The sequence below is a fragment of the Tiliqua scincoides genome, chromosome 2 (assembly GCF_035046505.1).
Source record: "Tiliqua scincoides isolate rTilSci1 chromosome 2, rTilSci1.hap2, whole genome shotgun sequence".
Taxonomy (NCBI): domain Eukaryota; kingdom Metazoa; phylum Chordata; class Lepidosauria; order Squamata; family Scincidae; genus Tiliqua; species Tiliqua scincoides.
This window is the reverse complement of record NC_089822.1, coordinates 98225306-98236571: the sequence shown is the minus strand read 5'-3', so window position 1 is coordinate 98236571 and position 11266 is coordinate 98225306. Positions and strand designations below refer to the sequence as shown.

The 11266-nt window shown below is 43.4% G+C and overlaps 2 pseudogenes; one reads left to right on the top strand and one right to left on the bottom strand.

The window, feature by feature from the left end:
* Positions 1–331: 331 nt before the first annotated feature.
* LOC136643501 (5S ribosomal RNA) lies at positions 332–448 on the bottom strand (annotated as a pseudogene).
* Positions 449–10463: 10015 nt separating this feature from the next.
* On the top strand, positions 10464–10583 carry LOC136642410 (5S ribosomal RNA; annotated as a pseudogene).
* Positions 10584–11266: the final 683 nt, after the last annotated feature.

Genomic DNA, 11266 nt, shown 5'->3' with positions numbered 1-11266 from the left:
CTCCTTTGGGACATGGGACCATCTTCTCATTCCTTTTGCTATGTAAGCTACTTTGAGAACTTTTTTTAAGTGAAAAGAGGTATGCAATGTTAATGGCATTGTATATTTATTATACAGTAACATCCAGGGCTTGTGTGGCAGCAGACACCATAGTGCAGGAGTAGCAGTCTACCCCAGCAAAATACAGAGAACAGCACTCCACTCACCGGTACAGTCGGATGTCTGTCAAATGTACAGTAGGGTGGTTCACTTAAGAGGACTGCTGTATATTGAACACTGGTTGAGGTATAGTGCTGGTTGGCAACCTTCAGTCTCGAAAGACTCTGGTATAAGCCTACAGCACCCGGTATTCCCAGGCGGTCTCCCATCCAAGTACTAACCAGGCCTGACCCTGCTTAGCTTCCAAGATCAGACGAGATCAGGCATGTGCAGGGTAACAGTTGCTGTCTAGAACCTTGGATTCTTGTTCACCTACATTCCAAGCCTAGCCTTGTTTACTCAGAAGCAAGTCTGACTGTAGCCAATGTATAGGATTGCAGCCTTAGAAACGGAGGGTCAAACTGCATGTTGTGTTAAATGCATGGTTGCTGCTGTTTTTTTTTAAAATATTAAATAGCATCCTTGGGGGAGCAGGATCAGCACCCTGGCATGCCAAAAAAGGTAAGAAAGGCATCCATTGGCACTCATGTACTTATTGTGGCAGTCTTTGGATGGCCTTTAAACTCCACTTCCAGTTTTTGGACAAAAGCCCAAAGTGAAGCTTTAGGCCATTTGGAGCCTTCAGAAAGCCTCCTGCCCTGAGAAGTGATGATTGGGGGGGCAGCATTCTATTTGATGGGGGTGTGTGGCATTTTGTGGTCCTGGCCCCAGGAGGCACAGGGGCCAGGATCACCACTGTTGTGGCTCTTTGCAGTGACACAATAAATTTTTTTTAATTCAATAAGCAAAAGCTTCTGTGAGTCCAAACATATCCACCGAGAAGGCCATTTCTGCACAATCCACTTTTCTGGCTTTATCACCTTCTCATCGGCCACATGATGTATAAACTCAGAGAACTGTCATTTACTTGAAATAAGGCTCCGAAAAGTCATGGTTTCAGACACTAACCAATCAGCACTGCCCACAACAGTGAAGTTCCTGAACCATTTTGTTGCAGAACAGCCTAAGACAAGAAAAGGTGCACTAGTACATCATGTAGCAAGGGTGCTTCTAAATTAGTTCCACTGCTCTCCAGGTATTACACCTGCCTTCTTCACTCTCTGGTTCAACCAACTATTGAATGTACTTTGGTAGTTCTACACTATCATTTCGTAGCCTGGATTTCTCTTTGAACTTTTGAATCTGGTCCTCCTTTACTGTGCTGCAATTTAGACTGCATTGTGCACATTAGATTTCTGACCTGAATGGCCTCTGGCCAAAAGACCCAGCCCAGATCCTGGCAGCTTGATTTATATTAGTGGAAAGACCAGGAGGTGATCTTGACATTCAGTTCCTATGGTGAATGGTGTCATGTAAAAGAGAGCCAGGCATTCTCCAGATACTGTAACTTGTTTAATTGCATCGATACAGGGAAAATCAGCTCTAATGAGACATAATTTAAGATGGCTAAGGTGACAAAAGGTATGAGGAATTGCATTAGCAGTCAAGATGAGCTTTAGAAAACAGAATCAGGAAATGCTGAGAACTTTTAATGAATGAAATGTGACGCAGGGGATGAAATTAATTACCCCAAAGAAAAAGATGTTGGAAGCTTTCTCTTAAAATAGGAAGATCACAGGTTATGTGTTATGCAGCATTAAAATCTTGCATAACCAATTGGCGCAGTCTTATGGCTGGCCAATTGGGTGGTGGATCAAAATCCTACCATCCGATTGGCCCTCTAGTTTAGTGTTTCAACAGCACCAAATATGGGGAATCTGGGTGAACCTAAAGGGTATAAAGCCAGAAGTGTTTGCCTTGTTTTTTTCATTGCCAGGTTCTGTTCTGAAGATGAAATAAGTGTGTTGAGCCGTTATCTAAATGCCTTCCTTTATTCACATGGACCCACTATTTAGCAGTATGTCTAAACCATAGTCTTAAACTGGTTTGATTGTAATTTCCTCTTCTTGGGAACCCTGGGAATTGTAGTTAGGGGAAGGAGGGTGAGGGAAGGATTCTGGAACAGCGATGTCTCAATAATCCTCACCAAACTATAATTCCCAGGATTCTTTGGGAGCAAGCTATAACAATTACTGGTACCAATGAAGTTAACAGTAGTATAAATAAGCTTGTCATGTAAAAATCTGAAACAATAAATAGCAAGTCACAGATCAGGAGGAAACAAACCTCATCAGTTCTTGAATCCAAATTTCTTCAGGGCACAAAGCATAGCAACTGCTTGGCATGACAGTGAGTGTTACAGAACTTGGGAAGCTCCCGATTTCCATCCCAGCAGGAATCTGGGAAGGAAAATGAAAACTGCTATTAGGAACAGGACCCCAGGACACACCCCATTGCAGTGAAATGCCCTAAATGTTATATAAATGCCAAGTCCCACTCTCTATATTAGCCAGGTAGGATGCCCATTTGTGTACACTGTGTTGATTGGAGCGGAAGTAGAGAGGGCAGGATTGGAAAGGGTCTGTTGAATGTCGAGACTGACTCCCTGTTCGACCTACAAATGTCATACACTGGTGGGGTAGGAGGGCTGCACAGACATTCCCACGTGGATGTCTGGCTTCTTGCTGGCAATTTGGAGTGAGGAGGCAAGGAAAGATTTAAATGTCTTCTCCCATGTTTTATCAGAACTCCACCAATGTTTCTATTTTGAGAAGGGTCATCAGGGTGATTACAGAGAGCTGCATGTAATGTCTGGTTTGGCCCTAAGGGCCATTACTCCACATCGCCGCATCTCAGCTTTCTGGGGTCTTCACAGCAAACACTGCAAAGATGCTTCATCTTTAACAGCATCTTTAACAGCAAGTCTTCCATCAGTTATTTTTGGCATGCAAGAGGAGCAACTGTAAATTCCTGGGCTGCCTGGGGTTGGGAGGAGAAAGTGGGCTCAATATTGGTGGCTTAGTAAGCCCTCATTTAAAAGAGGGAAGGGGGGAAAAAAAACAACCACATCAACCCTAAATTAATATCTGAACTAGAAGCTAACTCATACTCTGAGGGTGCTCAGCTTGTGTTGCAGTCTGTCATCACCTGGAAATTAATCTGTCAAATATGATTAACCGTGTCAGGAAAGGAGGCTACCCAATTTTCCCTAGAAGAGGTTTGTTCACTGATGAGGTCAGAAAATGATCACCATTCCTCATCTCTTTCAACAAAGGATGTTACAAAGCATTTCCAAGGAGCACTGTGTGGGTTATGGTGCTTCCAGCTTCCTCTTTCCTTCCCTTAGCACCATGTCTCCCTTCTGGAGGGTGCAGAAATAGGAACTTGGCACCTTTCTTTCTCAATGGGTTCTTACTCAACAGCAGGTTGTTGTGTGGGTGAAATTAGGGCAGACATTTGCATGTGAATTAAAGTTTTGCTGATTTGAGTTCCTTTTAGGCATTGCAGCACCAGTCATCACTTTTGACTTGGAATTCATTGAAGTGAATGTACGAGTATTTGAGGCTAGCAGGGCTCTGTTTTAAGCATTTCTGCCTTGCATATATGCAACAGGGACCAAATGTGCACAGCTGTGGGCTAGGCAAAAATGGGGGATTACTTGGCTTGTGGAAGCCCAGCATTTCCCCAAACAGTGTGTTGAAGCGCATGAGTGCATCTGAAGTGTGCCTGGGAAGCTTGAATTGCCGTGTTGGATGAATCCACCAGTTGCAGAAGGGTAGCCTCATGCAATGCCCACACCCCCTTCTCATTAAGGATATTTGGGCAGATACATTGGGAGTCAGGTAGCACCAAGATGCTCTGACGGTACTATGGCTGACAGATACAAGGGAATCCCATCGACATCCCCCAATTGTCCAGAAAGCACAGCCCCATCCCTAAGCCGGGGAAAAGAGAGGGCACAGTATTCACTGAATTATCCTGAATGCTAACCCACTCTTCTGAGAGCTGATTGAGAAGATATACAGTATGTGTATCTTTTTGATTGAAAGAGTGTGCCTGTGTGAATGTGCCTGCAGTTTCAATCTACAAACCCCCCCCCCCATGTCCTAGGTATGCACTATCTTGGACACAACACCAGCCTTTATATAGTACATTTCAAATGTTTAAAGCACCTCACTGTCAGAGAGCCCAGCATGTGAATAAGGAACCTTATGATCTGAAACCAGAGGCAACTATTAGGTTACTTGCCTGTAAGGCTGCAGGGTCCCTCCTCCCTTCCCTCCTCCCTCCCTGCAGGGTCCTTCAAGCAGCAGTTCTTTCAGGTACAGCAGTGCTACCTTAAGCCTCCACCACTTAGCAGTCTCTGTTTGGTTAGTTTGTCAGTCAGTGTGCCAGTTCACTGTCTATCCTCCAGTACATGATCTAGTGTGCCAGAAAGGCACTTGTCCACCAGTCCATGAGCTAGTGTGCCAAAATGCCAGTCCAATAAACCGGCAAGGCTCCTTTCTCTCCAACTACAACCCACAAATTCACATTGCTTCAGGTGCTGCTTTTATCCCTGCAATGACCTGGCTGTCTCTAGTGGCTGCAGATGTGTAGCACACCCAATAGTGATTAGAGCCCTGGGGTTAACTAGGTTTCCTGGCTAATCTTGAGCAAGGGGCCACTGCTAGCACCACAATATCTCCTGGAGAATCTTCCGTGATTCCGATACAATTGGCAGGACCTTTGTAGCCTGTGGATTACAGGCCAAGTCTAGAATGAACATGAGGACTCTGATCTTCTGCCTTTGCCTGAGAGCCAAATCAAAATCCCACAGCAGGCAAGAGGTGGTTCTGTGTTTACTCCCAATTATATGACACAGAAGAAGATGGCAAGGGCTGTGCTCCTCACTTTAGTGGGCAAGGTAAACTTTGTCTTGCTGAGGTATTTAGCTCACCCACAAGAACCTGGGAAAGTGGAATGTCAGTATATCATTAAAAAATCAAAGTGCCCTTAGGATCCAACCCTTATTTCCTTGTATAAATTCCACTTAAGAAACCCAACACTTCCAAATGTCTCGCAAGCTTAAAGATGCTGCCAGCTATTTGTTGTTCTAAGGATTTCTTTCAGGGAAACTCTGAGAGATCACTTTGTTTGGAAGGATCAGGAATTCTGAATTCAGAGAGGGAGAGGCTAGGAGAGAGTGTGCAAAAGAAGCTCTGCCAGTGGAGATTTAACCAGGGATGGCAGAAGGTGATCTCTTGCCCTTCACTGCCCCTGCCTGCTGTTCAGTAAGATCCCATTGAGAAAGAAAGATGCCAAGTTTCTATTCCTGCACCCTCCAGAAGGGAGATGTGCCCACCACTGCCCCGTTCACTATGTGGAAGGAGATGAGCCTATCTCCTACCCCAGTGTTATTCAAACTGTGATGCGCGGCTCCCTGGGGAGGCACAGGGATGTCCTCTCGCAGCGATACAGTCATACCATCTTTCCAGGGCAGAATGCGAGCCCCTCTGTCTTCTGCACTTTTTATTTAAAGCAGAAGAAATGGGGGGGGGTTGCTCAGCTGCTCCCTCCTGCCCACCCTCTTCTCCCTCCTCTCCGCCTTCTATGCCGCCTTCTATGTTCGCTGCATTGATCCTTGTCTGGTTGGTTCCTAGTTCCCAGCCTGGGATCACTTCTCATCAAAGTGAAATCTCTCTTTTCAACTCCTCCCTCTTCCACTTCCCCCTTTCGATCTCCAAACCTTCCTGCTTTCCTCCCCCTCCCCAAATAAAACGCTTCCTATTTTACCAGTCACCAGGGCTCTTAAAGTTGTTTCCATGCAGCTGGCAAAGGGGGGGGGGGGGAGAGACAAGCACACACTTTACTTGGCCAAGAGCAGAAAAAGGGAACAGTTTTTAAAGTGATTTATAAATCTTGTTTGACTGAAGAGGAGAGGCTGTATTTTTAAAGTGATGAATCTTGCTATTTGAAGGGAATACTTATCAGCCATTGAAGAAGTGATTGCCAGCCCAATCCTATTCACACTTTCCTGGGAGTAAGCCCCATTGACTGTAATGGAACTTACTTCTGAGTAGACATGCAGAGGATTGAGCTGTGCATCTCCTAGTACAGGAGACAAATCAGCCTCCTAACCAAACCCTTATCAGCTCTGATATATTTTCATGGTCTATTTTTATTTTCCCCACCAGCTGCTGGAAAAATTTAATATAATTTAATTAATAAAGTGTTCAATCCTATCCAAGGAGAATGGGAGAAATGACTAGTTGGATTGGGGTCCACAGGGGTGTGTGTGTGTGTGTCACGTTGGTCAGACTGGGTGTTCACAAAGTTCATTTGATAAAACAATTCAATTGGCATGCTTACAAAATTAAAAAAAAAAAAAAAAGAGTCCTCCTGGACCAGACAAAATCTACCTACTCCAGCATGCTGTCTCCAACAGTGATCAGCAGCTGATCATTTATAAAGCATGTATATTGCTGTGTATTAATAATATATTTTTAAGATCTGCATTTAATTAATGATATGATTAATATAATTAATATCAATATAGTTAATATTTCTGGTCACTTCCTGTTTAATGATGTCACTTCCAGCCCTCAGGAATATGATGGGGAATCATGGCCAACAGCCACAGGCGTCCATGGACTGGAAAAGTTTGAGTACCACTGTCCTACCCTCTTACTTTCTCCTTCTTTGCAGTCCATGGCAGACTGCAGGGAGGTGGCAAGAGACTCAGAGTACAAAGCACTTCCAGTTGCTAGCCACTCTGGGTCCCTTTAGGGAGAAGGGCGGGATAGAAATAAAGTTTATTTTTATGATGATGATGATGATGATGATGATGCTCCCCTCAGCTCCCAGCTTGCCCTTGTGCTGGCAAGCTACTGAAAATTTGCATGGTAGGGAAGAAGTTGTGAAGATGGTGACAATGCAAGTGCTTCTCAACTGATAGAGCAACTGTACTTACATTGCTTAACAGCGGTTTGAAAGACGTATCATTATTCATCTTCATCTTAGCAATTGTGGAAAGAATGACCACACAGCTTACACACATCAGCTCCCTTCTCTGAGCTATATGTGGTCAAGACTCATTACAACACAAATTGTGTCAGATGGTGTGGTGATTGGAAACAGTTCCTGATTGCTAAGTTTATGATGTACACAACTGCTGCAGCACCTAGAGAGCTGTGGGCCTACTTCTTGTAAGTGTTTTCCACTGCTGTCATGTTTTACTTATTCTCTGGTTTCCAGTGAAAGTGAAACCTCTTTTGTTTATGGTACGGATTTTGTTTACGGTACTAAACCTGTATAACACTGCAGAGCTGGTTTGGCAGAAGTGCACTGACTTGAATAAGGCAGTTGTGTGAGTTGACACTCTCTCCTTTTTGGATCAATCAAGATGTGCAGGGATTACTTCATGCCTTCCAGGACTGTTTGGCCCACCCTACAAGGCCTGATTCATCCTTTAGGACCTGCTGAGGGACTTGCTCAACTATGGGCAACATAAGTGGCTTTAAACCCCAGCTTGGAGGGTTACAAAACACCTGACGAAGCCAAAGCCACATTATGCAAACAAGAGTGGATATATTTAATGAAGGAGATTAGAAAGAGAGAGAGAGAGAGAGAGAGAGAGAGAGCGCGCGCGCGCACAAAATGCACAGAAAATATTGCCATTTTATTTTCAAGATTTACAATGAAATCATAACAGAAGCTTATTCTTTGTCAGAAGAATAAACTACTTTATTAAGTAATTAATCAAAATTGAGATTCTTAACAGTCTATTGAAGATCCTGGTTATGGAATGCTATTAAGTTGCATCAAGTGATGGCAATCTTTAGGCTTTGCATAGTGTGGTAGCTGAAGATGCTTACTTTGTGGTTTTTGATGGCTGGTAGCTACTAGCTCCTGCAATGCCTTGGAGCTGGAATGCAGCCAAGGATAAAGAAGAAGCTCTGAATTTGTGCAGCTGGCTGACAATTAAGAGATGGCGTGGGGAAGGGCCTCCAAGGGCATGCTGTTTGCTTTTGAGGAATGGATGTTGAATTACTGTTATAGTCTGTGTACTTGCCTGGTCTGTCTTTTTCAGCACGTATGCAGTCGACCCTCACCTTACATGCGACAGGCTCATATGAATTCAGGTACAGTATATGCCCTTGGCTCCCCTCAAAAAAAGACAGAAACAACAGTTTAAATAGTGGGGGTGACTCTGCTCACCATTCAACATATTTTGTTTATGCCTCAGAGTGAGCCTGAAACAGGGGAATGAAGCTGCTCTTCCCTCTGTTCCTGCAAGTCTCTCATACTGTGCTTTTTGTTCTTAAAGAGACAGTACATATTTGTTGGCTTTAACATATTTGTTGTTTTGACTATACGTGATTTTTGGCTATATGTGCTGACCTTGGAATGTAACTGTTGCATAAAATGTAGGGCACCTGTATTTGTAAATACAGTTATAAAACAAACCAACACATAAGCAACAAGCCACTAGGACTTTCTCTTACAATGCAACAGATCCTGTACTAGGTAGTCTCCATATCATTTCTTGGGGGACGGAGGGAGTACAAAATTCCATTTTTACTTATTGATTTTGGTTTGTCACCAGCTTTTCCTGAGTGTTGCTAAACATCTCGGGGCTTTTGTTCAAGGGCTAAAAATACCAGCAACGCAATCCTGCTTTTGTTAATTTGGATATAGATCACAGTTGTCCTTCTCTTTGAACCCAGCAAAGATTCAGAGCTTTCATTTTCCTTCCCTATGAGATTGTTCAAAAGGATTGTTTCTGGGAGGCATTAATATATTTCACATCTGCAAACAGAAGAGGCCCAATAAATTATCTGAGAAGACTGGAGAGTTTGAAGCCAGACACAGAAGGCACATGCCATCAATAAAGACTCCGAGCTATTATACATGCACTTCTCTTTGAGACAACAATCTGATTTTCTTTGTGACTCGCATGCGGATTTAGCCCTTGGAAACATAAAAGCTCATATATGAATAGAAAGATAAAGTGTGAAGTTAGTCATGTGGAAAGGCTAGGTACTGAATGAGCTATTTGCAAATTAAGCTTTCTCTTTCTCCCAGAAAAGGAACAATTTGGAGCTCGCAGTTCATCAATAAAAAGTGTTTGCATACAACGCTGAGCTGTTTTTACATTTCCTGCTCTCCAGAAGAGGAATACGACTGCAGCGGTTTTCTCCCATCTTGGAAAAAAATGAATATTTGCAGGAATTATCTGCCATGAAAAGATAATTCCTTCTATAAAATACTGTGATTAAGGCTGAGGCCCAGTTTCTGTGCTCAGCAGAATCAAGTGACACAGCTTTTTCTGCAATGTATGTTCATTTTTTTTCTGAAATGAAAGCCACAAGTTGAAGATGGCATGACTGAATGCTCCCCCATGGGGTAAAAAACATGCAAGGTCTCCCCCCACAGAAAACTAGCACATCATGAAGATGGCTAGGATGGACCACAATTCATTATATGCAGGGCAAGAATTCAAACATGCAAGCCCACATGCACAGACAACCTGCTACCTTCAGTGGTACAGTCCACGCCAGCTTTATCACTTGATGCTGTGCAATATGCAAGGCCTTTAGCAGTGCTTGCTTCCATAATAAATATGTTTAGGACTGCAGGATTTCATCAGTAGGAAGCTGGAATAAACCTATGCTGTTAGGGATAGGGAAGTCAGTTCACGTGGAAAATCTATGGGGGAGGCTGATAATCCTAATTTCTATAAATTCTTGAGTTATTTCTAGACATCATAGAGAAGACCTGGTGATGCCCATGAAATGAGGCAATGGTGATAGGGGCCCTCCCGCAAGGCAGCTTGCAAGATCTTTCTCTAAACTACACCAATTCTGGAAATGAAGTTTTTGATTGCATTACTAGAGTTCCAACATTATGGAACTCCCTTCCCCTTGACTTGAGAATGGCTCCCTCTCTTGAGAGCTTTCGGCGAGGCCTGAAAACACTGTTGTTTAAACAAGCCTTCTGATTTCTGGCCTTCTTAACTTTTTATACATCTTTTAGTTTTACAGGCTTGATTCCTCAGTGATCTGCTCTTTTACTCTTTTAATCTGACTACTGTTTTTATGGCCCTGTAGTGTGTTTTTAAATGTTTTTATCTGTTTGTATTAATGTTTTTTAAATTCTATTGTTTTTTAATATGTTGTTAGCCGCCTTGGGTCCTGTTAGGGAGAAGGGCGGGATAAAAATAAAGTTTTATTATTATTATTATTAGAGTGAAACTGAAAGTGATTTCCAGAGTGCTATGGGGAGCTTCTCCCCCCTGCAAACTAGCAGCCATCATGGGATGATCCAGATTGGGGGGGGGGGCAACCAACTGGTAAAATCTCCTTTTCTCTACTGCATTCTGAGTCTGGATCAATCCCTTCCTGTGGTTCCCTATGGCTGCTATTTTTGAAAGAAAACTTAAGGCCAGCAGCAACTGTTACCCTGCACATACCCGATCTCATCTGATCTTGGAAGCTAAGCAGGGTCAGGCCTGGTTAGTACTTGGATGGGAGACCGCTTGGGAATACCGGGTGCTGTAGGCTTATACCACAGTCTTTTGAGACTGAAGGTTGCCAACCAACCAGCACTAATGAGGAATTAAGCATAAAGCATAGTTTGGCCCTATGTGACTATGTGAAACAGCTTGGAGCATGGAGTTGGCCTCTATAGCTCTGTTCTTTAAGGCAAAAGAGCTTGTGGTTTCAAGGAGAAGAACAGTCTCTGCATTATGTAAGCTCCTGTTCAAGATGGAAATGACAGATATGATAGTTTGGATGAAGACAGAGCAGGGCTGGTCTACTGTGCCGATGAAACTGTCAAAGGTCAATTGAGCTACATTAAAGGCTACATGGTTGATGTAAGATTATATCAGGCAAGTATGTGGTAGGACTGTGGACAATGAAAGTGAGTATGACCCAACTGTGGGCTGAACACAGGGAAGCAAGTTAGTGAGAAATCCTGAAAAGAGAAGTCCGGCAAGGTAGAGTTATGTAGTTGCATGCTGCCATCTCAAAGAAAGCACATGCAGCCATAAAACTGAGTTAACCACATGCAAAGGAAGGGGGAAAGCTCCTTTTAGTCATTGTGCAGGAGAGGGAATTTTGGCAGGTACAGCTTCTCTTAGGTTTGTATGAGAAGCTGCTGCTGTCACCAAAATATCTCTCCTGATCACTCTATGCAGAAGGATATCACAGGATCTCCGAGCTTTCAGCCTGAGAACAGGCTT